The following is a 26,028-nucleotide window of genomic DNA, read 5'->3' on the forward strand; positions in this document are numbered from 1 at the left end:
ATCCCACATGAGTCTATTTTCTAGTCTAAATGGTTTGTAGCTTTAGTGGCATTTCATTAGGTCTACTCACATCACTGCATCCCAGTGATCCTATTCCATATCTGCTCTGCTATCAGTTTTCAACAAAATTCTGCTACATTCAGTTTTTATTACCTGCAATATGAAAATTCATCCCAAGATGACCTTTCAGTGAGTTATTTTGTGCAAGCTGAAAGCTTTGACAGCTGAATTAAACAAAATATAGAGACCATAGCTAGTCGAGCCTTAAAGCATATTGTTTTCAGCATAGTAACTACAAATAAAACTGTTTCAATCCTCCACAACTCATTTAACTTTGTATTTAAATGTGCATGTAAATGTGATGGCCCCACTACTGAGTTCTTGTAGACTTGCAGTTAGCCACTGGATTATTTCTGTTTCCAGATGTCTTAGAATTTCACTTTGCCAGATCAATTCCTAAAAGACTTGTCGTGCATACCCAGCATGTAGCATTATGGATGTTTGATTAATGTCCTGATATTCCACTCAAATTAGTAGTGCCATTTCAAGGTATTCCATCTCCTGAAAGGAAATTGTAGCCTGATATTCAGGGGATTAAGCTACAGATAAAGCAATTATCTTTTAATGAAATCTCTTCTCCTTAGTTTCATAATTTTTGTCATTATAAAGCAATAGTATAATTTATAAACAGGAAAAAGTTATGTAGCCAAACATATTTAGAGATGTTGCATTTAAAAGGCTGAATCACTCAGCTTTACAATCAGACAAAAGAAAATGTGACAATTCGCTCAATCATTCTATACTTAAGCAAATACAGCTTTTCACTAGGACTGTAGAAATTCAGCAGAAGTCTGCATTTGTCCAGAGATCCTTTGTCTTTATCTTAAGATTGTTTTTAAATTGTAAAATAAATATCTGAACACTGATATATTCATGATATAATCTGACTATTAATAAGAAAATATTTTGTCTAGAATGGACAGTCTGAGCTGTATTAAACAGATTAGAACTGTAAATAAAACAGCTTTTATTATGCTCAAAAGAGACACAAGGGTAACAGTAAGAGGAAAAAAGAAACCCAAAAAACAACTTCCTGAGGAGAAATGTCATTACTAGCAACACAATAATGTGCTTTAGTAATCAACAGACGTTGATATCAAATTTGTTCAGGCTTATATATTTCTCAGAAGGGATAAATAATTTCCATTTTCTTCTCCAATTAATTTATATGGGACACATGAGATTACTACATGTTCATACTCTTAATTGTATCTCCCTTCCTCCATCAGTCCAAAAAAAGATGGGTGCAGTCTTGTTCTAAGTGAGGAATTTACTTGGCCTTGTGACAGTGACGATACTACACGTTAAAGGAATTTCAATTCCTGGAACAAATAGAGACAACAGAGCTACTGAACTATGTCAGGACCCATAATGTTTTCTATGTGGTAACAGTGCTTTGGACTCTGATCTCCTTGTTTCAGAAAATAAGTATGAAATGCCAGAATTTGCTAGCAACTATTTCTCTTGTCCTTTCCTTAGCCAATATTGAAAAGATTTTCGGTCAGATATCTGGAAATGGAGAAGATGGCTTTACGCTTTCTTCTCTAGGTGCCCATACTGCTTCTCAGTATGCTTGATAGGGACAACTTCTATCAAAACAGATAAGCCTTTCTTGAACTGCTCTGTTAATTGATTTCTGCTGCAATTAATAACAGAATATCTCTGGAGAATATATCTTTCTAAATTATAATCATTCTTCTATTCTATTTTGTCTGTTTTTGCTCTACCTGAATTTAGTTCGGATCTGGCTTTCACTTCTGCTACAGTTCTTACCCAAGGAAGATAAAGAATGCCATATCAAGAAGTATATTTAATCTAAAATTTCACAGTTATTTATATGCAACTGGCAGCTCTACGGTCTTTTCACAACCCACTTGATTTGAATGCTGAGTTTTCTTCCACAACTCTTTACACACATCAACACCATTTTTAAGCTCATAAGACAGAATATTAAGTGCTTTTAAAAGTGTACCAAGTATATTGGTGGGGCTTTCAGTTCCCATTTGTGTGCACAGAAGAAAATACATCCCCAAATATCTGCATTCAGTAAACTGACTTAGGAGATGAAAAAGGAAAATGGTGTGGGTTTATCACAATAACAATTAACAGATATTTTTTTCTGAAAACACTACTGCTCCTAGGTATATTTTAATTGTATATCAGTAACATCTCAAGTGCCTGATTCTGTACGAAATAAAACAAAAGGCTTGATCACCTTCTTAGAGAACCAAATATCTGTGTCAAATGCTCAGCATGCACTTACACATGTGTATATATGCACAAAGAGATGCAAAGTCAAGGTATTAGAGAACACTGAAAAGTGTAAAAAATTCAATTTTCTTCACCTTTATTTTTTTATTACCATAATTATTTTTTATTTTTATTTTTCTCAAACCCACATTTTGACTTCATGTTGGAGAATTTTCAGAAAGAGTAAAGACACATCCTTGACACAATGATCACCATCATCAGTCAGCAATGGGTACATTCTCACCTTAAAATAATTACTAAATGTTCTCAGGAAAAGTCGGCAAGAATATTTTTATCTTAGGCAGAGAAAATATTTTTACCTCACTTGTTCTTAGAAATGTCTGAATCATTTTGGCTGAAATTTTGCATTTTTTTTTCAACATTGATAGATGAATTACAGATCTGGTAGATGAGCTAAGCCTTCTAGTAGAGAAGATATATTCTGCTGTGAACACCTTTTGAGTATCCAGTCTGTCTATGTAAAAAAACTAGAATACATATGTCCATATTTTACATGTGTTTTTCACAAGAAAACCACATTTGGATGTGGCTTTTATTTGTTTTTGACCACAAGTTATTTAGTCGTTTCACTTCTGGCGCTAAGTCTGTTATTTTCTTTCTCATTTTGAAGAACTGTCTCAATTTCTTAGATTCTAAGAATAAATACATAAGGAGGTTTTTGTTGGTTTCTTTATTTCTTTCTTATTATGTGAAGACCGGGGTTATTATAACAAAGAAACAGAAAATAGAAATTGAGGATTGAGTTTTGCATTTTGTTGATCTAATGTGTGGAGTTGTTAATGGCAGTTAGATATATCACTGAGTTTTGTTTCTGCTCAGGTACAGACTTCTTTTGTGATCTTGGTTTTTCTACTTTTCAATCCATATGTCTGAGCTGGCGACTGTTTCTGCAGGATAACTAGGTGAGTAGAGAAGCATCCCTGGAGACCGTCTCATCCTATTCTAAAACAGGTATTTAGAAGGAAAAGATAAAACACCAGAGGAAGTGGCTACCTCTCTTCATCGCTGTACAAGGAACTGGGAGAAGTAGCTTAGATTGGATAACAAATTTAAGGATAGCTAAAAGTAAGTGAGTTATATAACAATACTGAGAAACATAAAGCATCTTCTGCCACTTAAAAATTGGTTGCTTTTTGATGTAAATAGGTGGGAAGAAAAATATTTGAGAGTTTTTTTTGTTATGTTTTGTTGTTTTTTTTTCCAAATAATAAAGAAAAAGGGTTTGTTTCTCTCATTTCTTCCCTTGGATACCGACTACATTACTTATATTACTATTTGGCATCATTTTTTCCTGCTAACAAATTCTATCTGTGTACATTTTTATTCCCGACTTTTAACTAACCTTGAAACTTTTCTCTAAGCTGATATCACACACCGTTACTGTACAAAGCAAGTAATTTATATGGAGACATTTAAATTAAACATACACTATTGTCTGTATTCAAGTCAAAACAGATCTTTTTTTCTCAGACTTATCGTTTGTCTTTCCCTACTTCCCCAATTGTTATGTGTTTTGTAAATTTTTTCTTTTTCTTCTTCTTTTTTTTTTTTTTCATAAACAACATTTCTCCTAAACTGTTTGACAATCTAAGAAATGTATCTCAAGATTTCGGTAATGCATTTAACAAGAAATAAGAACTTTTCATAGAAACCATGGGACAGAAAAACAATTCCCAGACACTCAGAATAGTAGGTCCTCAAGATTCAGTTATTTGCTCTAGAAATTATAAATTAAAACTACATGAACTCTCTAAAAGTGCATTCTTGGTATTAGAGACTACCAGACTCATGTAACTCACAGAATCATTTCAGAAATGCATGGGTTTCCAATCATCCTACACTAAGGAGAGGTAAGAGAACTGCCTTTCTGGATTCCATTTGTCAAGAAAGGTGTCCTTTTTAAATTCAAATACACTTAGAAATCTCAGAGATTTCTAATTCAGAGATCAGAAATCTGTCAAAAGAGTTAGTAAAAACTGACTGCAAAGATTTTGCTTCCAGAATGTCAAATTCAAAATAGCAACAGCAAACATAAGCAAAGCATTCAATAGTATTTAAATAGTTCTCTTCCATAAATCCAGTGATCTTTTGAAAATACATTTTCAAATCCAGAAGATACTTCAGATCCACTGATGTGGGTTTAGCATATGACAGATTATAGAATATCACCATGATTACGTTGAAAGTACATAGCCTGTAGGGGAGCTACAGAAAAGCTGGGGAGGGACTTTTTATTGGGGCAGGTAGCAATAGGATGACAGGATGAGGAGAAATGGCTTTAAACCGGAAGAGAGTAGATTTAGACTAGATACTAGGAAGAAATTCTTTACTGTGAGGGTGGTGAGACACTGGAACAGGTTGCCAATGAGGTTGTGAATGCCCTCTCCTTGGAAGCATTCAAGGCCAGGCTGTATGGGGTTTTGAGCAGCCTGGTCTTGTGAGAGGTGTCCCTGAGTATAGCAGAGGGTTGAAACTACATGATCTTAAAGCTCACTTCCAACCCAAACAATTCTATGATTCTATGATTCTATCCTAGACATTTATTTTATCTTCTGGTTATTTCAGGATAAGGAAAATATAGTGGAAAACAAATTCAATTTCACATTATAAATAGACTTTTTACAAATGGAAATCTTTATAAAAAATTACATAGAATTATTAGTCTCGGACAGAAATTGTGGCACATCCACATTACATTATTAATCCAGGGTATGATGGTGGTTGGTGAATTTCTTGATCTGCCATTTTTATTTCTCTGTGTAACTTGTGGGTTTCCACAGGCACATCTGAAAGTTTCAAAAAACAAAACTCAGGGAATAGCTGAAGGTTATATCTGCTAATATTTCTTAACAAATCTTTTTAATAGAACCATTTTCGTAACAGTTAAATAATAATTAACTCACTGACAGTTGTCTCCCTGCTGACACATGGTCTCAATGTGATTACTATTAGCTTGTTCCTTCAATTAGAAATTGAAAAGGTTAGTTGAAAACACTGGTGAAGTTGGTTTTAACAAACAAATAACTGCATTGGAAAGAGCAAGTAAAGTTCACATAGTCAACCTGAAAACAAGTATTGTCTTCTAGATTGTTCTGTGGCAGTAGAAAATGTTACCTTCTTTAGCTGATTGTTGTGCCTTCCTAAAATTTTGAAGGCCGTTGATATGTGATATGCTGATATGTGAGTGGCCTAATTTATATGAATTTGCTGAAACAAGTTAATACTAAATAATGGACCTGTTTTTCACAATGCTGCCATGTTGGCAGATATGCAGATCTCACATACTTCATGAAAGTGTTGCGGGATAATGTCAGTTATTGAGCCAGGTGGATCTAAAGAAGACATCTGTCCTACAGCCTCATCTGTCATTTGGAAACAGTTTAAGAAGCAGTTGATTACTGTCTCCAAAAAGAGATACTGAATGTAACTGCTGGTCACTTACCATGTAAGCATTTCTTGTCCATTTCCCTGTAAAATCAAAGTAGATCAGATTGAACTACCTTTGGGGATCACAAAGTAATCTGCACAGAAATTGGCTGAGATTGTCCATACTGATAGTTATCATCTCATGGTGTTGCGAAAAGCTCTGATTTGTCCACTTCTGACCCACTGTGTTAGGGACCCTGACTCAAAATGTGGACAGAGAAGATGAAATGTCTTGAATCCAGAGGTTTAAGAGAGCAGCACTTGATAAACTGTATTAATTATTACTTCATGCACACATGCAGGATAGACTTTTCCCAGTAGGCAATAAGAAAGGACAAAGCCGTTTACTTATACGAATATAAGCTGTACTGTGCAGCGTGTCTGACACAAAAGGATCTGTTTTTGTTGCTGTTTCTGTTAGAGAAGCAACCATATATTTTTATGTCTTTCTTTTTAACTGTAGCATGTAATGGGAAAACCCTGCGTCTGCTTAAACTTGGGTAATCTTTTTCTTGAAGTCTATGAAGAAACCTTCTTTTTACCAAATGTACATACTAGTTCTGTATAGGTTCAGAGAAGACAGGCAGATTGTCACTCTGAGTGTTCTTCCCTACTGTTTATAGATAAAGCAGTTTGTGGAGTTACTGTCATATTCATTTCATTATTACTTCTAGCGAGCCAGAAAATATCCTTGCAAAGCTATTCATTTTTTTGTCTGCAGTTTTCCAGGTGAACTTGCCCTTCCCCCTCATGTAAATTCCTATAGAATCTGAAACACATTTGGATCTTCCGAACTGTCATGCTGCAATTCATCCAGAGTAGAGACTAAAAATTAAAAAGCAAAATTAATCACAGTCACAGCCTGTTCCCTAGGTGGGTTACCACAGTGAGACTAAATTTAGCTGATGGATGATATAAATGCTATCTACTGCTTATAATGCATACTAAAATTTCTGAGCATATCTGTCTAAATTAATGGCACAAAAATCTCTTACAAACAAAAAGTTTAAAATGCTAATCTGTGCACAAGCATGCACTATGAGATAGGAAGAGAACTGTGAAATATTTTTAAAATTTTGTCTTACAAATATAATATCAGTTTTTTCTTATCTGTGGTTTTAAGAAAAAACTATTTTGCACATTAATGATTACCTACTTTGTTCTTTCTTTTCTTTTTTCTATTAAAATAATTTATTTTCTTGAACAAGTCATGGTGCTTTACTCTTGTTCTGATACTCTGTTCACCATGACATGACTGACTTCAACTGACCGCAAAGCACATTGTATTACCCATACATTTTTAGATAGTGAGTTCAATTGCAGTTCTTTGATAAATTTATTTAGTGGGTTCACTGATGGGATCACTGATGCATGCCCCTGAATACTTGTCTCATTTTTTTCCCTCCATATTTGACCTCATATATTTTAAAAAATGATCACACATTTATATATTTGAGACACTTGCCAATTCTTATATTTCACAGCTTCTTTTATGTAAATGGTTGTGATTTTTACATTAAAATGAAATGCTGTTACTTGAGCATAAAAGCTGAGTTCCATCCAGCATGGTTAAGCTGTATATATTTTGCATTTTCAGGGAGTCACTAAGTATTACAAATCTTAATCTGGTTGGGCTCCTCTGCTGCTTCAAAGCACAAAAGAGAAATGGACAATAGTTTTAATGCATTTCATTATTACTCTGATGATGTGTGAAAGGTTTGTAAGGATGTTTTTTCTGGAAAATCTCAAAGCAGAATTGAAAAGAATGACATCACCTCCCTTTTCCCATCTGAATTTCACATGGTGTTGGATGAGAGCTTATGTGCTTCACTTGGCCACACTTGAGCTGATGAGACGAATTATCAGGGGTGTATAAAATTCATTATTTGCTGTTAAGTAGGGATCCTGTACCACGTCATACTACAGTAAAAAGGAAAAACTGCAGAAGTGACCAATAAACTACTGCATTATCTCAGAACAACAAAAAAGATTTATGACCACCCTTAAATATAATTACATTTTCACCTTTTCCATGCAATCCACACTTTCTAGAATACTTTTATAATTCTGATTAAATATCTTGATATCTGACACTTGTTATTTATTTATTTACATTAGAGATTGAAGAGTCAGAATACTTAAATATGTAAATTAACATGTAAAACAATGTTTTATAATTTCACTAATTTGTGGATAGGTGTGTATACGGTGCACAAGGTGAGGCTGCAACATTTGATTTCGTTAAGTCCAAAGAAGAGAGCTGAATAGGGATCTTGTTGTCTATCTTCAAATACCTAATGGCTAAGTATAGCAAAAATGGAATCAGATTCTTCCTGTAGATCTGCAGCAAAATGAATGAGACAGCAAACAAGAAAAAATCTGATTAATTATTGGGAAAAGGAGAAAAGTCACATAGAACAGTTAAGCTTTCAAGTGTGCTGAACAGAGAATCTGTGGATCTGATCAGCCTAACTTCCAGGATACTCCTTCAAGCTAAATTATTCTCTATACAGGAAGGTTTCAATAGAATGTTAATTTCCTATACTTAACATAATGTTAACATAATCCTGTGAGCAGCAAAAACCTGTTGCCTTTAGCTTTTTGCATAAAGTTTGAATTCTTTTAAGATGACCTTATTGACTTTCCCTGAGTAAGGTTACAAACAGTACTATTATAAAACTATATAGATGTGTTTTCATAAAACTTGAAGGAAGTATATGGCTAAAAGACCATTATCTATCTTTGAGAACTTACTGAAATTAGCTAGTGATTCAAAAGGCAGAGACACACATCCAGTATGTCCATAAAGATCACATTGATGATCACACATCAGTGTGATCTTCTTGGAGGATAATTTGCTTATAGATCCAGGCTGCAACTGTCCCCACCAGTCAGCTGGGATTTCTTGAATTTCATGTAAAGTAGTGTTTCTTCCTATCTAGTTTGCTGGATGTTAAGTCTTGTGTGTCTGGACATGGAATTTATTGTACGGAGTTTTGTGGATCCCTTCGTTCTTAATTGTTATCTTGAGTTTCCATTCTCTGCCAATGACAAGATTGAGTATAATATTGTGTTAATGCATTTAATATGTTCCAGTGATTTTTCTGATGTAGACAGAAACTTGTCCGTTACAACTCTTTCTGCATCAAAATAATAACTGAAACAGAGTATTTTCAGAAATAAAGAACAAAGATGTGTGCATCTATGTACATGCACAGTCATGTCATTCTGCAGGACTCCAGCCAGAAGGATTTACAAGTCATTAGTGAAAGGATTATCACAAGTTCTTGTAATCTTTCCCTAATAGTATTGTGATGCTTACAAAAAGCGGTACAGCTACTATTTCAACATTTTGGTACTTAACATTTTTTTTAAAGCAAACTGATAAGTATAATAACAAGAAAGTTCTTGGATGGGCTTGGACTCCTGTCTGTTGGCTGTTTTTTATTTACTAAAGGATATTATTGCCATAGAGAATACTTAGCCAAGACACTCAGGTCACTGCCAATCAAAAAAGGAAAAAAAAAAAGTCACATGTTTAATGATCTTTTTCAAATTCATGGCTGCACACTATAAAATAATGATTACTTGTGACAGCAGATCAGCAGATCCTAAAATACTTTTCTGATGGTGAATTCTTAAAACTTAGAATCACAGAATCATAGAATCACAAGGTTGGAAAGGACCTACAGGATTGTCTAGTCCAATCATCCTCCCACTACCATTGCTACCACAAGCTACTAAACCATATCTTGTAGCTCCTCATCCACACAACTCTTGGACACTGCCAGGGACAGTGACTCCACCATCTCCCTGGGCAGGCATTCCAGTGCCTGACCACTCTCTGAGAGAAAAGGTTTTCCTTATGTCTAATCTAAATCTTCTCTGGCACAACTTGTGGCCATTCCCTCGGGTCCTGTTTGTTGCCTGGGAGTAGAGGCTAAACCCCTCCTCATCACATCCTCCCTTCAGGAAGTTGTAGAGTGCAATGAGGTCTCCCCTGAGCATCCTCTTCTTCAGACTAAACCAGCTCCCTCAGCCGCTCCTCATAAGACTTGTGCTCCAGACCCCTCACCAGTTTTGTTGCCCTTCTCTGGACACGTTCTGGGGCCTCAATGTCCTTCTTGTAGTGAGGGGCCCAAAACTGAACACAGTACTTGAAGTGTGGCCTCACCAGGGCTGAGTACAGGGGGATGATTACCTCCCTGTTCCTGCTGGCCACACTATTTCTAATGCAAGCCAGGATGGCACTGGCCCTCTTGACCACCTGGGTACACTGTCGGCTCATGTTCAGCTCAGCATCAGCCAACACCCCCAGGTCCCTTTCCTCTTCACAGTCATCCAGCCACTCTGCCCCAAGCCTATAGCGCTGCATGGGGTTATTGTGGTCAAAGTGCAGGAGCTGGCACTTGGCCTTGTTGGACCTCACCCCATTCATCTCAGCCCAGCAATTCAGCTTATCTAGATCCCTCTGAAGGGCCTCCCTACCCTCAGGCAGATCAATGTTACCTCCCCACATGGTGTCATCTGCAAACTTACTGAGGGTACACTCAATCCCCTCATCTAGGTCATCAATGAAGATATTAAACAAGATGGGCCCCAGTACCAATCCCTTGGGGACACCACTTGAAATGGGTTGCCAGCTAGACTTAATTCCATTAACTACTATCCCCCATTAACTAGAGGGCACGGTTCTCTAGCCAGTTCCTTACTCAAAGAAGGGTATACTTGTGCAGGCCATGGGCAGCCAGTTTCCCCCAGAGAATACTGTGAGAGACCATGTCAAAGGCTTTGCTGAAGTCCAGGTAGACTACATCAACAGCCTTTCCCTTGTCTACCAGTCTGGTCACCCAGTCGTAGAAGGAGATGAGGTTGGTCAAGCATGACCTGCCTTTCATGAACTCATGCTGGCTGGGCCTGATCCCCTGGACACCACGCACATGCCGTGTGATCTCACCCAAGATGATTTGCTCCCTGACTTTCCCTGTTACTGAGGTCAGGCTGACAGGCCTATAGTTCCCCGGATCCTCTTTGTGGCCCTTCTTGTAGATGGGAGTCACATCAGCAAGCCTCCAATCCTCTGGGACCTCTCCGGTTAACCAGGAGCACTGGTAGATGGTGGAGAGTGGCTTGGAAATCACCCCTGCCAGCTCCCTCAGCACCCTAGGACGGAGCCCATCCAGTCCCATGGACTTGTGACAGTCCAGATAGAGGATGAGTTCTCTAACTGTCTCCACCTGAATCACGAGGGGTGTGTTCTGTGTAGCTTCCCAGACTTCCAGATCAGGGCATAAAGTGCCCTGAGGATACCTGATCTGTCTATTGAAGGCAGATGTAAGGAAGGTTTTGAAGACCTCAGCCTTCTCCTTACCCTCAGTGGTCACCTTCCCCGCTGCATCAAGTACAGGATGGAAATTCTCCTTGGTTCTTCTCTTACTGTTGATATATTTGTAAAAGGGTTTCTTATTCTTTTACTGCAGTGGCCAATCTGAGTTCATGCTGGGCTTTTGCCTTCCTAACTTCCACTCTGCATACCTTAGCAGCTTCCTTGTAATCTCCCCAAGTAGCCTGTCCCTTCTTCCAGAGGACATAGACTCTCTTTTTCTTCCAGAGTCTCAACAGTAGTTCCCAGTTAATCTACACTGGTTTTCTTCCCCTATGGCTCACCTTACAGCACTCAGGAACAGCCTGTTCTTGTGCCTTTAAGATTTCCATCTTGAGGAGAGCCAAGGCTTCCTGCACCCCTTTATCCTTAAGGAGCGACTCCGAAGGGATCCTTGCAACAAGCATCCTGAACAGGTCAAAGTCCACCCTCTGGAAGTTCAAGATAGAAGTTTTGCTAGCCACCCTTCTGACATCTGCAAGAATAGAGAATTCTACAATTTCATGGTCGCTCTGCCCAAGACAGTCCCCAACCTTCGTATCTCCCACCAGCTCCTCACTGTTAGTGAAGAGCAGGTCCAGCAGGGCACCAGACCTGTTCTCATAGCAGCTGTGTAAGGAAGCTATCTTCCACGCACTCTAGAAACCTCCTGGACTGCTTCCTCTGTGCTGTATTATATTTCCAACATATATCAGGGAAGTTGGAAGTCTGCCGTGAGAATGAGTGCTGGCGATTATGCAACTTCTGCAAGCTACTCATAGAATGCCTCCTCCTTCTCTTCATCTTGATTAGGTAGTCCATAACAGGCCCCCACCAACATATCACCCCTACAGGCCTTCCCCCTAATCCTTATCCGTAGACACTCAACTTTACTTTTACTTGTAAGAGCCTCAGCAAATATGCAGAGAAGGAAGCCACGCTGGAATTACTGAAAGGAAATCTGTGAAATTACAGTAGTATCTGTATGTTTTTGTTGTTGTTGTTGATTTTAACAATCTTCTCTTAAGAGGAATAAAAAATTAGGTCTCCTGTTAAACATAAGAAGACTAAGTTTTTTGCCATTATATTGCTGGAATATTTGTATAAGTTCAACTTGATCATTTTCAAAGAAAAAGGAACAGGGTGAAATTAGAATTTTATGGTACTGATTGAAATAAACATCCATGTTCTGTCTGAAGCCCTGCTAGTAAAAAGTGATAACAAATATTTTATTTTGACAGATACTGTGTTTTTAGACCACCTGGTGAGTACTCACGCAGCCTGATGAGTTCTGCTAATTTTTATTCTATTTTTCTCTTCATCCTGGCACCATAAAATTGTGTGGGTTGAACATCTTCCATTAAAAGAATATCCAAGAACAGTTTTGTTCATACAGATAAAGGAACACTTTGGACATATGAGTGTCTTAATGAAGTCCTATTGCACTGCTTTGTAATTTGTGCTTTGGACTCGTGTGGAGTTTGAGCTAAACCAATTGAGAAAAATCACAGATGAACAGTCAGATCATTTTATTATTTATAGCAGTTATATAGCATCGAGAGATGAGGAAAGCAGCTGCCTTGCAGTTGCAGCAATATAGCACAGATTGCTAATATGTTATCAAATGAGTAATATGATAATTCATTTTTAAATAGTTTTGGTAACAAGTTAAATTCATCTACTGTCAGATTCAATAATACTTGATTTTATCCCATCTTGAAAGTCTTTAGCTTTTTGTCTTTTTTACATGTCCATTTCTAGTGTGTACTTGACTAAAATCAATATTCACACTTAGATTATGTTTGTTTTCCAATGCCCTTGAGTGAAACTTACTTTGTGAGTATAAAGCTTAAGTAGCAGTCATTGCATCCTCTAGATTTCACGGGAATTAATAAAAACCTTTATGCTTAACCTCACTGCTTTAGACAATTTGACCTCTCTTTATCAAAGTGGTTTGAAAAAGTGGCTACAGGTCTTATGGTTGCCTGCTTTTTCCCACAGAAATCTTTTTTTTTTTTTTTTTTTTTTGTCCACTGTTATCACAGATGTGTCTGAAAGAATTAATAGACAGTAAAGAACCAGAGTAAATCCAGATTTTGTGAGGAGTTTAAGGTTATGCATCCTGCTGATCACCTCTGTTTTTATTAACTCTCACCTGAAAAGTGTTTTACATCTGAAATCCTTTTTGACCCTAAGACATGATTAATTACTTGAGAGTAGGCAGACTGTACTGCAGCAGTGTATTGATGGGACCAGACACTGAGCAGGTACCCTGATATCCAAATTCTATTTTGGTCATTTTTGTCATTTCTCCTTATGCTCTCTATCTTCTCTTGTACACTTCTACTTGCTATGTTTATTGTATGTGTTGAAACAATTTGACTCACAAAAGTATGGGCAACTTCTAAAGTGGCTGGGACACTTTATTTCCTCTAGACCCTTCAGGCACAGGTGCATTAAAAAAAAACAGCTGAGTGTCAGGTGGATAGAAAGGTCATCTACACAAGTGTCGATCTACTTGGCAGCATAATATGTTTCTATATCAGCATGTAACTACTTCACTAAAGAAGCAATAAGAGAACCAAGGAAAGCTGAACCCCGTGGGAGGTAACAACTAATGCTCAAGTTCTGTCTGAAAGTTAATTGTACATGAATTCAATAACCATTTCTCATTAGGAGGCTTTTTTTTATGAATGATACTTCTTTGAACTGAGTAAGGTAAGGAAATACATAATTACATGTCACAGGTTTGTGGGTTTGTTTTTCTGGTTTTTTTGTTTGTTTGTTTGTTTTTTCATTTTTAGAGAAGAGGAAAAGAGTGGGGAAGGAATTCATTCTTCTTTTTCTTTCTTTTTTTTTTCCCCTCTTATCTAAATAATAGATATCTACTGACTTGTTACAATTAAATTGTCATTAACACATTTAGAATATCAGTGTATATTTTGGATCAATTTGGAGGAAGGAAATTGCTAGTGCACAACTGTTTATAATTGGAAGACTAGTTATTTTGAAGGCAATACTACAAAAAGAGGAAAAAGAGGTTTTGGAAATGTATGAAGTCAATTACAGATTTATTATTGTTTAGCTATGTGGACATTAATGAAGGTCCAGAGTATGCCGAGTTTATGCATATTCACTGTATACTATTTATAAAGGCTCCACCACCTCTCAGCATTGCTGATTAAAATCACTTGTAGCTATGAGAATGATTATGTAATCAAAGACATATAAATGTGATTTTTTTTTTTTAATTATTCACACCTGCACAAATTTAAAATTATACACTCTGCTGTATCTTTTAGATGCTGGAAAAAACAAACATACTGTTCATACTCAGTGTGCTATTTTTAAACGCCTACAATTTGTTATTTAAAGTTCAGTTTCTGCTTTTTTTTTTTTTTAATCTTAACATTGCAAAAAACACTGTTTGTTATCCAGAGAGATGAATAATTTTATTTCACTTGGAATTTTGTGCATTGTTCCATATGAACTGAAAGTAAAATGTTTGGTGTTGGGTCCTTCTAAAAAATGTAGGGATATACAGAAGTACTTACTGAAAATTCTTTTTATCCATCAGTTTGTGAATTACAGAATTCTGCAAGATTGTGAGATATGGATTCAGTTCCCAGCTTTATTTGAATAATGAACTGAACTATGCTACCTTTAATTCTGTGGTAAGGCTGAAGAACAGTGAGGTGAAGGAAGGAAACTGGCTCATGTCATATAAATAATTGGATAGTTATTGTTAAAAAAAAAAAAAAAAAGACTCATCACTACTTTTTGTAGTTAATGTATCAGATACAGTATATGAATCTCTGACTCAGAATATTTGAACAGTCCATACAGAGTGAAGCTACTATTATAGGAAGGATAGTCACTGCAGTGATCAATAAGGAGATGCTTAGCCTTCATGCTGGCATTGAAACCAACTCTGACACTACATCAATCTTTGACTGGTTCTTAACAGACATATTCAGACATATTCAGTTTTTTCACCCTGCTTCTGAATATGTCAGCCGCACTGGGATAAAGGCCCACTGCTATCTCTGAAGAGCCATGTATCTAGAGAAAATTCACTGATATTTTGTTTTGACAGTGACTGTGATTTTATGAGAGCTGTCCATTGCTTCTGTTTTTCCTCTGTCTCATATATTCAAGGAGCCCATGGGAGTCTGCTTGGCCTGTCCAGGCACAGCAAGGTTTACTATTTGAACTTATTGAGCCCCAAGGAGGCTTCTGGACATACTCCAAGAAAGTTGTCATAGCCACAGAATCTCGATTCTTTTTATTTGTATACGCTCTCCTATGTCATTCCCTTCATGGTGGTAATTCACACTAGACCTCTAGGATGTTGCTGTTTCTGTGCCTTGAACTCTGTCTGCATCACCTGTCATGATTTTCAGGTCAAACTACAGGCAGACCTTTTTCTTTTATGGTTAGTTGGTGGTGCTGCTTTTTGCATTACCTCATCTAACAGAAAAAGCAGAGAAGAAACTTACAGTCTAATACTTTACTTTCTCATTGCTTTCTCTTTTCTGTCTTCCCCCTGGGTGGGCACATAATAAGTCTCCATCTTTTCTCTCATTCGTCCTTTTCCATTATTTTCCAATAAGTGATAGGGAGGAAAAGAATAAAACCTGCCTAATAACAGCATAAATCTGCTTCTGCATTCCTCTTTCTTCTTTTAACATTTATAATAAAACAATGTAATATCCTCTCCACACAAATAAATGCATACATTTATTTTAAAATTTATGTACTCAGTAAACCCTGTGTAGCTGCTGACACCAATGCAGTCCTAACCAGGAAGAGTGCCCAAGAACAGCAGCACCATACTACCAGGAAAGAAAAATCCATGTCTATTGTGGAAGACCTGGAAAAGAGAGGTGAGGATGAAGGAGCTGCTGAGTGTGTTCTGGACAACCAGGTGCAAAGTCACCCTGCATGGGTAGTTCTGTCAGTTGTCCTACACCAGGTTACTTATCTCTGTTCATCCATCTCTGCCCAAAGGTTCCCAGTGCCACAGGCTTATGGTCTCAACCACAGAGATAGTCTTAAAGAGGGCAGTTAATACCTAATGTCAAAGGTTAAAAAAAAACAAACAAAGGAAAATATTAAGTTCTTTAACATATCTTAACATCTTCACAGTTCCTTCTGGCCAGCAAGACTGTAAGAATACATTTCCTTATTTAAACCACATTGGTAAAAATCTGAATTCAGCTCATACACAAAGATACCCACAACAGCACTCAAGTCACAACTTTCAGGGCTCCTCGGTTTCTCCCTTTTTTGAAATGCACAACTGGCAATTTCCCACACTGAATAATTATTGCAGACAAAATTGCAATTTATGAGGGCCCCTGAGGGGAACCACAGTTCAGGCTGTTCCTGTCCAGGCTTCCATGGACTTCAGTCACCCTTCCCATGACCCAGGACCCCATACCACCTGTACTGCTTTCAACTCATACCCCAGTGAAGCTGCAACAGGGTTGGTTCCCAGCTGCCAATAGCCCTGTCCTACTCAGCCATGGTTCTTGCCCTGACAGACCCTGTGGGGTGTGACTGACCCTGCTGTACCCTGATGGCACAAAACTGAAGAAAACAGTGAGAAGGAAATTATTGGCCATTTTTCAAGGCAGACAAAAGTAATTGTTTTCAAACTGTGATACATTTCTCTCAAAAGTGTCTTTCTTATATTGACTTTCATATAGTTTTGTGTAAAGAGCTACAGTAGTCTCTTTGAACTATCTACTTAAAAGCATGTAACTTAAAAATAAAGCTTTTCTGGAAAGGGAGTGAAAGTTTCCACTCAGTTGTCCTCCAGCCTGCATCTCATACTCTGTCTGCATGTTTCTGTTGTTTTCCTTATACTGGCAACTTTTTAATCTTTCATTTTTAATTTTCAACAGCCAGAATTTGAGGATTGGAAGGAAGACATGGCTCAGGGAAACTGTTGGAGCTGTGTGGTCTATCTTTAGCAGCAGCAGAATGGTTTTAAAATGACTTAATCTGCTTGAGGCATTCTAAGAAACTCCAGATTTGTGTGTGATTCTACTAATATACACTAATCATGATTCTGTGACTAAAAACGTTCATGAGAAGATCACAGGTGACTTAAGGGGATATATTGCATCATGGTAAGTGGGTATAAATGGATAAAAATCACATATATAGATATGAATGCCACATGAAAGTCAGCGGAGTAGAAATAGTGCATGAGTAAGTGGATTTATCATGCTTATTAAAAAAAACAGAAATACATTCCAGGCTGCTATTGCTCTACCTCTAAATTATAGAGCACACAATACTCACCCTTCTCAATGTGTAGAAGAATAAGGGAATAAGTGTACAGTAACTTCAGATTGTTTTTTGTTGTTGTTGCTGTTGTTGTTTGTTTTATTTATTTATTAATATTTGCAGTGCTGTTTCCTGATGCTTGAGTTTCCAAATGTGTGCGGATAAAGGCAGACTGGTACACAGAGATTTAGATTTCAGCATTCAAGGACCCACATGGAAGCAAGCTGCAGTTATCCTTATGAATCTATGTCTTAGTCTTACTGTAGTGCAAAATTCATACATTCTCTTCACCTATATTCCACTCACAACAATATATATGTATTGAAAAAAGTTATGCAAAAACAAAATGTTCTAATGTGACTATGAAACCTTCTGAATAGTATCAGAAGCAGAGTTCATTTTAGTGAGATGAAAATTTAGAAAGACCTAAAAAATTTGCATTTCTTATTGTATTTGTGAATATTGCAAATAAAATATCACTGAGTTCGTCATGGATGGCCACTGTCAAGAACTAAAAAGTACTAAGATACATAAAGATCCTCATGGAAAAGTAGGGCAGGGATGACAGAGAGAAGGGAAGTGCAATGGTACTTGACACATTCAGGGCAAGACACTCCTGATCGACAACTGCAGTGTCATTACCAGCTCAGGAGCATCTGCTTCAGTCACATCATAGTCAGTAAAATACCTCCATTTCTGTCTTGCTGTTTACTCATTCATGTGTGTCAGAATGCCAATAGATAATCACTGTATTTTGACGTGGCCTCACATTTGTTCGAACAGAAAATGTGATGCTACATTGCTGTCTATATCAAAAACAATCTTGTAAATATAGCTGTCCCTCATTTTCATCCTCCCCAGTTGTTATCCCTAGCACCATTGGTGCAGCACATTTTGTTTTTGTGTTCACTTACAGAAGTTTAAGATCTATGGCAGAGGCAATCAGTAAGTATTCACAAGAAAAAAAGTTGAAAATGTAGCAGTGTGCTTTTTGCAGACAAGATGATTCACATATATCTTAATTCAATTATACTCAAATTTATTTGTTATACAGTTGACAGCTAGGAAGCTCCTGATCATCAGAATTGAGGCAAAATATTTATTCTACTCTGCTTCTCCCTGTACTCCTCTGCTTTTAATGTCATTTGAGTCACTGCAGATTCTTCGTGGATATTTGTTGCCCTATGACTGTTGGCTTCATATTCTGTAGGCAGCAGCCATGCAGCCACTTAAGGTACATGGAATAATACACTACCCTGTTCTCTGGCCGCTGTGGCTCTGCTAGCAAGTAACTGCAGCACAGGAAGACTACTGGGTAGTATTTACAAAATAGGTTACTAATGTTATTATGTATATACATATCTATGTTTGTGTGCCTAACTTGGCACCCTGCCTTTTTACTATTTACTGAATGTGCTTTTGTCTCAATTAACTGTTTACTTCTGCAGAATAGTCATAACTGAAAGTTAATACAGTGATAGAGGAAAAAGTAATCCTTCCTAATTGGCTGTGGTAATGTACTTGACTTTTTTTGAAAGCACTTTATTATAAGACTTTCACTATTGGTAAGGAATCAAAATAATCATTCCCCTCTTTCCTCCTACCCCCGAAGACCTGTAGCTGATTGTTGTGACATCACTGCACATGAAACCCCTGTATCACTAGTTTTTTATTCCCTTTATTAGGAAAATCACTAGTTTTTTATTCTCTTTATTATCCATTTGTAAAATGGATGTGCTCTCTGTTGTTTCATACGACAGTTAAGGCCGTTTCAGTGCAGAATGCTCTTAGCTGATTATAAGAATTACACTCTTTCTGTTCTTCAGTGTAACAATTAACAAACCTATAATAAGATAGAACATTCAGCAAGCAAAATTTCATAATGTCTAAAATATAAGTCTATGCATCAAATCCAAGCCCTTTTTATTTAAAGTCATTTAGCAATAGCTATTATGTAGGAAAAAAATCTTCATTTACTTAAAAAGGAAAAAAACCCTTAATTTCCTGAAAAACTGCACTGAAAAATAATTGCTTGAAATGTACACTGTTGTCTGACAAAAAAAAAACTTCTAATTAGCTTTTGCAGGATCTTCCTTGAACCAATCTAGACAGAAAGATATCCTTTACTGTTACTGTAAGTAGATTTCTTTTGTTTGGCAAAGACCTTTTTCATCTTGATAGGAAAGGAAACAGCGTTTCTGGACAAAATCATTTCAGGGAGTCTGAACAATGATCTACAATTTGACAAGGGAGGCAACGTGAAAAGCCTTCAATATATTTTAATCTGACATTTAATGATTACAGACCAAAATACTCTTGCTGCTTCCACACTGTGTCAGATTACTTTGTCAGATTATGTAGAGATTTTATTATTTTAAAATAACAATTCTATTTAAAAATACATTTTTAAGGAGTTTTGGAAGATACTTTTCTTTAATACATTCAAGTTATTTACACTGAGTTAAATCCCAAAATCTTGAAAAATTTCAGAAAACAGACATTGTGCGTGTTAGAATTATGCATGACATCTACTAATGATTAGTTGGTTAAATCTTAAGTGTCAAATGATTTACAATTATAAAAGGTCATAGATTGTATTTGGAGTATAATTAGGCATTTGGGAATGCTTTAGAAAAGGAATACTTTAGAAAAGATATTGAAAGAAATTTTTACATGGATATGCTAAGTTTTCCTTTCACTGACAAGCATTTTCTTTTATTTCTTGAGAATACACTATTTGTAAGATGGAGTGTGGAAACAGGAGGGAATAATACAGAATTTTCATAGCTCAGAAATACTTACAAACTATACTAGTTATTATTGTATAGTGTCAAAATATCACAAAACCTATTCACATTAAAATCAAAGTACACATCAAGTACAAATCAATCCCAAATCTTTATTTTTCTGTCATAGCAGATGGGCAGGGTTCCAGAGCAAAATCCTGGTATACTTGGCTAGGAGTAACTTCTTAAAGTAGTGAATATGTAAGTAAAACCAAGAGAAATTTAGACAAAAATATCTGTCTTGTTGTGTGACTACTGTGAGATTCTGTCACAAAAGCAAAATCTGTATATTCAGATTTATTTTACTCTATGATCTACTACACATAAAGGCATCCTGAAAAATAGGTGAAATATGGTTGATATTAACTCCAAGCATAAGGTTTATTGTCCTCCACTTATCTGATCATTCTCTTTAATTCCAATAATATTGTGCATCATTCTGAGCAGCAAGCATCACAGAATGTTTATCCCTAATAGGCTAAGTATGTTTGTTCCATTTCGTAATATGTTTTAAAAAAATATATGGCTGAAAATGATAAATAAAGATGAGAAATAAAAATGAACACTTTATTGTTCTTTTAAGTATATTTTATGTATTAGAAATTTAGACCTGCTCTGGGAATCTGCTTTACACTTCGTTAATATTACAAGCAGATTTTAAATACCTAAATAACAAAAATTCTGACTTCTAAAACCTTCAAATTCTCACCATTTTATCTTCAAGTTTATATCCTGGCACTATTTTTACACTATCTCTAATAAACAGAATAATTAGACCTAGGTCTACATTTTGAGTTATAAACACTGTAAATTAAACACCTAATTTCAGAACTGAAAATCAGTTATTCCATTAAGATGTTACAAGTATCCCTGTATCTACCCCTCTAGGATGGGATGGAATGAGGCCAAGGCTGATGGAGAGAACACTGACCAGAATGCTGAGTTTTTTCATGCATTTTCCACGGAAAGAATATAAAGCATCAAAGACTGAGGCCAGAGCCTTCCTTCAGGGTCTTGCTCAACCACTTCTGTGCAACTGGAATTTTGTTTTTCAGTTTCCTTTTTGGTTCATACACACAGGCCATTCTTCTCACTTAGAATACAAGCAGTTAAAATCTATCTGTTTGGAAAATACTTTAGTGGCAGAGGCAGACTCCAGGCAGCAGAGCACAGGGTTCAGGCCTCATCAGTGTGGAAGTGTCTGAACTTTCAGCACTTTCATTCCCAATGGCTATTTTATATGAGTAAATTGTATGCAGCAGGACCACAAAAGTAAGTGGTGTGGTATACTTCACTGCCTTATGATGGAAGCCTCAATTTGGTTTCATTCATTTAGTTTAACTGGAACAAATTCTGGCTTAGTTATTTCTTGAATCATCTGGACATATTAGTTGGTATGGGCCAAATCAATGCTGAAAGCAGGTTGATGACTGAACAGAATAGATGAAAAAGTGCTAGTATTAGACCATATGCCTTGGTCCTCCTAAATTTATTGGAATAGACATAACCAATAAATACCATGATAACAGGATTATGGGATACTCTATGTCTTCCACATTCTTCCATTTGTAGCTGAGCCGTATTTGCAGAAAGTAATAATTGATTCAGAAGCCCAGACACAGTGCAAGTGAAAGGTAAGTGACTTCCTCAGCAGTGTAAAGCATTCCACAAATAAAAAGAAAATCAAACGTGAGATTCTCATTTGCTGGGCAAGTGCTCTATATGCAACATAGAACAAGAATACATCATTTCCATTTCCTTCCTTCTCATTATTTCAAAGAGAGTAAGAACTTCTTATTTCTTTGAAAGTATGTTTTACTCTGTGGATTCAAAATGGATGCAGTCACCTCCATCTTGGTTTTGAAGATGCCCAAAACTCTACAGACTTATTATAGCCTTACAGTCCAAGTCACATACATTTTAATAGGCTCTTCATAATCATTTGTACTGCAGAGTTTGTACTGCATTCACCAGAACTGATGAGAGGTAATCACTGAGATAAGGCACTTTCTGATATTCCAATTATAATTTCAATGATAATAAGAAGCAAAGAATTCTTGAAAGATATTATTTATAAAAATTTCTTCCCATCCTTCTATAATGAAATAGCTTTTAAAAAAATCTTTATAGGCATTTGCTAACTCTAGAGGTGTGACAACTTTCTGAGACAAACAAACAGGTTTGTTTTAGGCAATGAACACCACAAAGACATAATAACACATACACAGCGTGCAGTAAAGCAGAATGCAACCATTTAAACTCCACCTAAAATCAACATAACACGTGACTCCAAATTATTTAATCTACACAGATGTTGTAAATCATATTCATTATTTAATTATAATAGGAAAAATTACTGTCACACAGTTTTGCAAAGTGTAGGCAGCTCTCTTTTACTACTTTGTTAAATATATTGCCCACTAGGTGGGGGTAGCTAACCTTATTCAAAGGATGATACTCTGAGAAGAAAATTTAGTCAAAAATGGAATAAAAACCACATTAAAACTTAAGGGCTTTTTTTTCTTATTACTTTTTCCTCTTTACTGTCATAAAATGAGATTAATTACTGTTTGTTAACTATTGAGCTTTGTAAGTGATAATAAATGGAGGTCACTGGCAATTATGTTTAATTTGAGCTGATGGGGAACTACAGCATTGAACTTTCAGTATTACAAGTCAGGATATTCCTGTACCACTACAAAACAACTATTTTCCTGGAAAATAAAGAATGAAGACAAAGCTTTCATCCTTTGGCAACAAATCATTAACTGGGTTTATAAAATATCACAGTTGAATACAATGCATGTGCAGACTAATGTGGATCAGTTATTTTCAACAGCTTCTTGAGTATTAGATTCAGGTGAATACGTTAGATAGTCTACAGTATGTGGATTCAGAGATTTATATATATAAATATAACTTAATTGATGCCAAATGACCCTGAATATCCTCCATTCTTAAGAATTTTTTTTTTACTTGATACATCATAAGAAATTTTTATATACTGAGGTAATACCATGTGACACAGTTATACATACTCATATTGTATGCAAGATGAATAACTACTACTCCTTGGAGTATCAGCTTAGTTTTCATATTTTATAGTTTCTTATTAATTGGTTCATATGCATTTTTGAAAATATTTTTATATCTCCCACTATATTTTATACAGTCAGTTCAAAAGCTCTGTAAGTAAAGAGGTGTGCCAATGACCATAACTGTTCTTCCTCTTCTTCGGTCTAGGATAAGTTACTCTGAAGTGGCTCAAAGTGATGAGTCATCTCATCTCTATCTGCATATATAGTTTTTGCTCTACACCTTGGTTCTCTGCTTGTGCAGTAGCATCCTCAAAGCATCCTTTCTATATAATTCCTCTACCCTAACCTCCATTCATTTATGTCACCATAATCTAAAACCTGATGATATCGGAACTATATGCAGTTCAGCATAATTGTGCAGTAACAATTGCAATACTTGAAAGAGAGAAATCTTGGTCGTACTGAAATCAATGACAGGTTTTGCATCATGAACCAGATTTCATTTTCAAGTTTCTAGACAATAACCTGAAGATTCAAGTAAGTAAACATCAATCCCCTTGCTTTTCTACTCTTTTCAAAATCTTAAGCAGAAATATGAATGAACATGCCAGAAACCATCTAGTGCATGAACAGCTGAGTCATATTCTGAAAACACCGTGTGGATACTGAATACATGTGCACCCAGCTTAAACTGAAGAAATTTCTTCAGATATATTCAGTAAGTTCTTCACTTACACTCTGCAATCAATACAATGCATTCCTGATAACTGTGTGCAAGGAGTTATAATTGTTTTTTCATTTTAATTTTTATTTCTCTGGACATAGAATCATAGAATGATTTGGATTGGAAAGGACCTTTAGGATAATCTAGTTCCAACTCTCCCACTAGACCAAGTTGCTCAAAGCTCCATCCAGTCTGGCCTTGAACAATTCCAGAGTGGGGGCATCCTGTTCCACTGTCTCACCACACTTGCAGTGAATAATTTCTTCATAATATCTAGTCTAAATCTATTCTCTTCCAGTTTAAACCGCTCATCCTGTTACTACATGTCCTGATGATGCAACTATTTCTAATGCAATACAAATGGCCAAATTCCTTCTTTTCCAACTGGTCAAATTTCTTTTCTTCAAGGCAGAAAAAAAGCTAAGTTCAGATAAAACAGGACTCACGGCCATATCAGTAGCACTATATTAAGCAGCGTTGAGACCTACTCTCTGACTTTAAGGACAACTAGTACAAATAAATCATATGTAATTAGTCATTAATAAATTTTCATATCCTTCATCATATAGCATCTGAATTCAAACTAATAACTGGAAGTGCCCTCATAGAATCATAGAACTGCTCAGGTTGGAAAAGACCTTAAAGGTCATTGACTCCAACCACAACCTAACCGAACTATCTTAACTCTAACATCCCTCTGCTAAATCATGTCCCTGAACACCACATCCAAACAATTTTTAAACACATTCAGGGATGGTGACTCAACCACCTCCCTGGGACGCCTATTCCAGTGCTTAACAACCCTTTCTGTAAAAGGTTGCTCAGCCTCCGTAGTGACTTCCTGCCCTGCCTAGGAAGTGCCTGGGAGTCTATTGATTTGCTCAAGCCAAAATTATGATGAGAAATAATCTGACTACTTAATGGTGTAACAATTTGGCAAAGTTTAGTTTATTAGAATAGATAAATTCACAATGTCTTTAAGTGTCTTCTCATGCACTCTTATGATGGTTGCATGAGAAGATCTACCTGAAAAAGGTTTTACTGGATTCAGTCTCTGCAGATATGCAGAGTTTATGCAGCCTTTATGGAATCATAGAATTGGTCATAGAATGATGTAGTTTGGAAGGGACTTTAACGATCATCCAGTCCAACTCTGCTGCCATGGACAGAGTAAGCCTTTGAAATAGGTTTTCGTTTCTTATTAGGAAACTTTGGTTTCCTTGACTACACAGCACTTTGTTATCAAATCAAGATTTAATTTCATATTTTTAATTTTGTTCTTAGGGAAGAATTTATTCTTTTTTTTCCTAGTAGCCGACACTACTCACAAATTCAAATGAAATGTAGCAAGCACTTTCAGCTGAAATAAATGAAGTATTCAGAAATATCAGAGTATTTTAGCTGTTCCTATAACGTGCTCTGATTCTCATCTGCAGAGAAGTGTGTTTGTATCCAGGTTTAATTCCAAAAATTCAAACCAGACTTTGAATTCAAACTAAACTGGAGGAAATTTAATGAAAGGGAAAAGCTACAGTCAAGCTCTGTCTCTGACTGAGAACAGAATTCTCACCAGAATTTTTTTCCCCTCTCAGCAAAATGTCTTAGTCTGCAAGTTATGAAGCAGACCAAAAAGTGAATATGTTCTAATCTGTATAAATTGAAAGCTTATTAATTCAGAACCTAGCAAGCACCTACCCTCTACCCTTTTCCAGCTGAGTGCTCGATTGACAAGTTTTGTGATAGGTGGCATGAGGAAATGAATGCTGAAATTTGTACTGATTATTTTTCTTTTGTGCTGCTTGTATTAAAATATGTGGAACAATTAGTTCCACAGATAACTTTCTCTTGATTTTTTTTTTTTTTAATTTTCAAGAAAAGCAAAAATCTAAACCTCAAACTGAATCAGTTATATTGGCCTGAATTTGTTTCTTTCAGAACTGTAAGAACACAGAACAATTAATTATTGATAGGGTTTCAAATAGGAAAGAAAACCTCTCCAAAGATTCACATATTTTGTTTCCGTGTAACTCTTTGAGAAGAAAAAATTGTTGCTTCATGTTCATT

The 26,028-nt window shown here is 36.2% G+C and overlaps 2 long non-coding RNA genes across 2 annotated transcripts in view; one reads left to right on the top strand and one right to left on the bottom strand.

Annotated features, from left to right (window-relative positions):
* LOC112532165 overlaps nt 1-26,028 on the bottom strand; it is a 59,786-nt gene that overhangs the window by 19,681 nt on the left and 14,077 nt on the right. The window lies entirely within an intron of this gene.
* Nucleotides 18,676-21,733, top strand: LOC121110345. Its single transcript, XR_005858691.2, has 2 exons — nt 18,676-19,550; nt 21,091-21,733. It is a non-coding gene; the product is annotated as an uncharacterized LOC121110345 (long non-coding RNA).

The sequence above is a fragment of the Gallus gallus genome, chromosome 3 (assembly GCF_016699485.2).
Source record: "Gallus gallus isolate bGalGal1 chromosome 3, bGalGal1.mat.broiler.GRCg7b, whole genome shotgun sequence".
NCBI classification, from domain to species: Eukaryota; Metazoa; Chordata; class Aves; order Galliformes; family Phasianidae; genus Gallus; species Gallus gallus.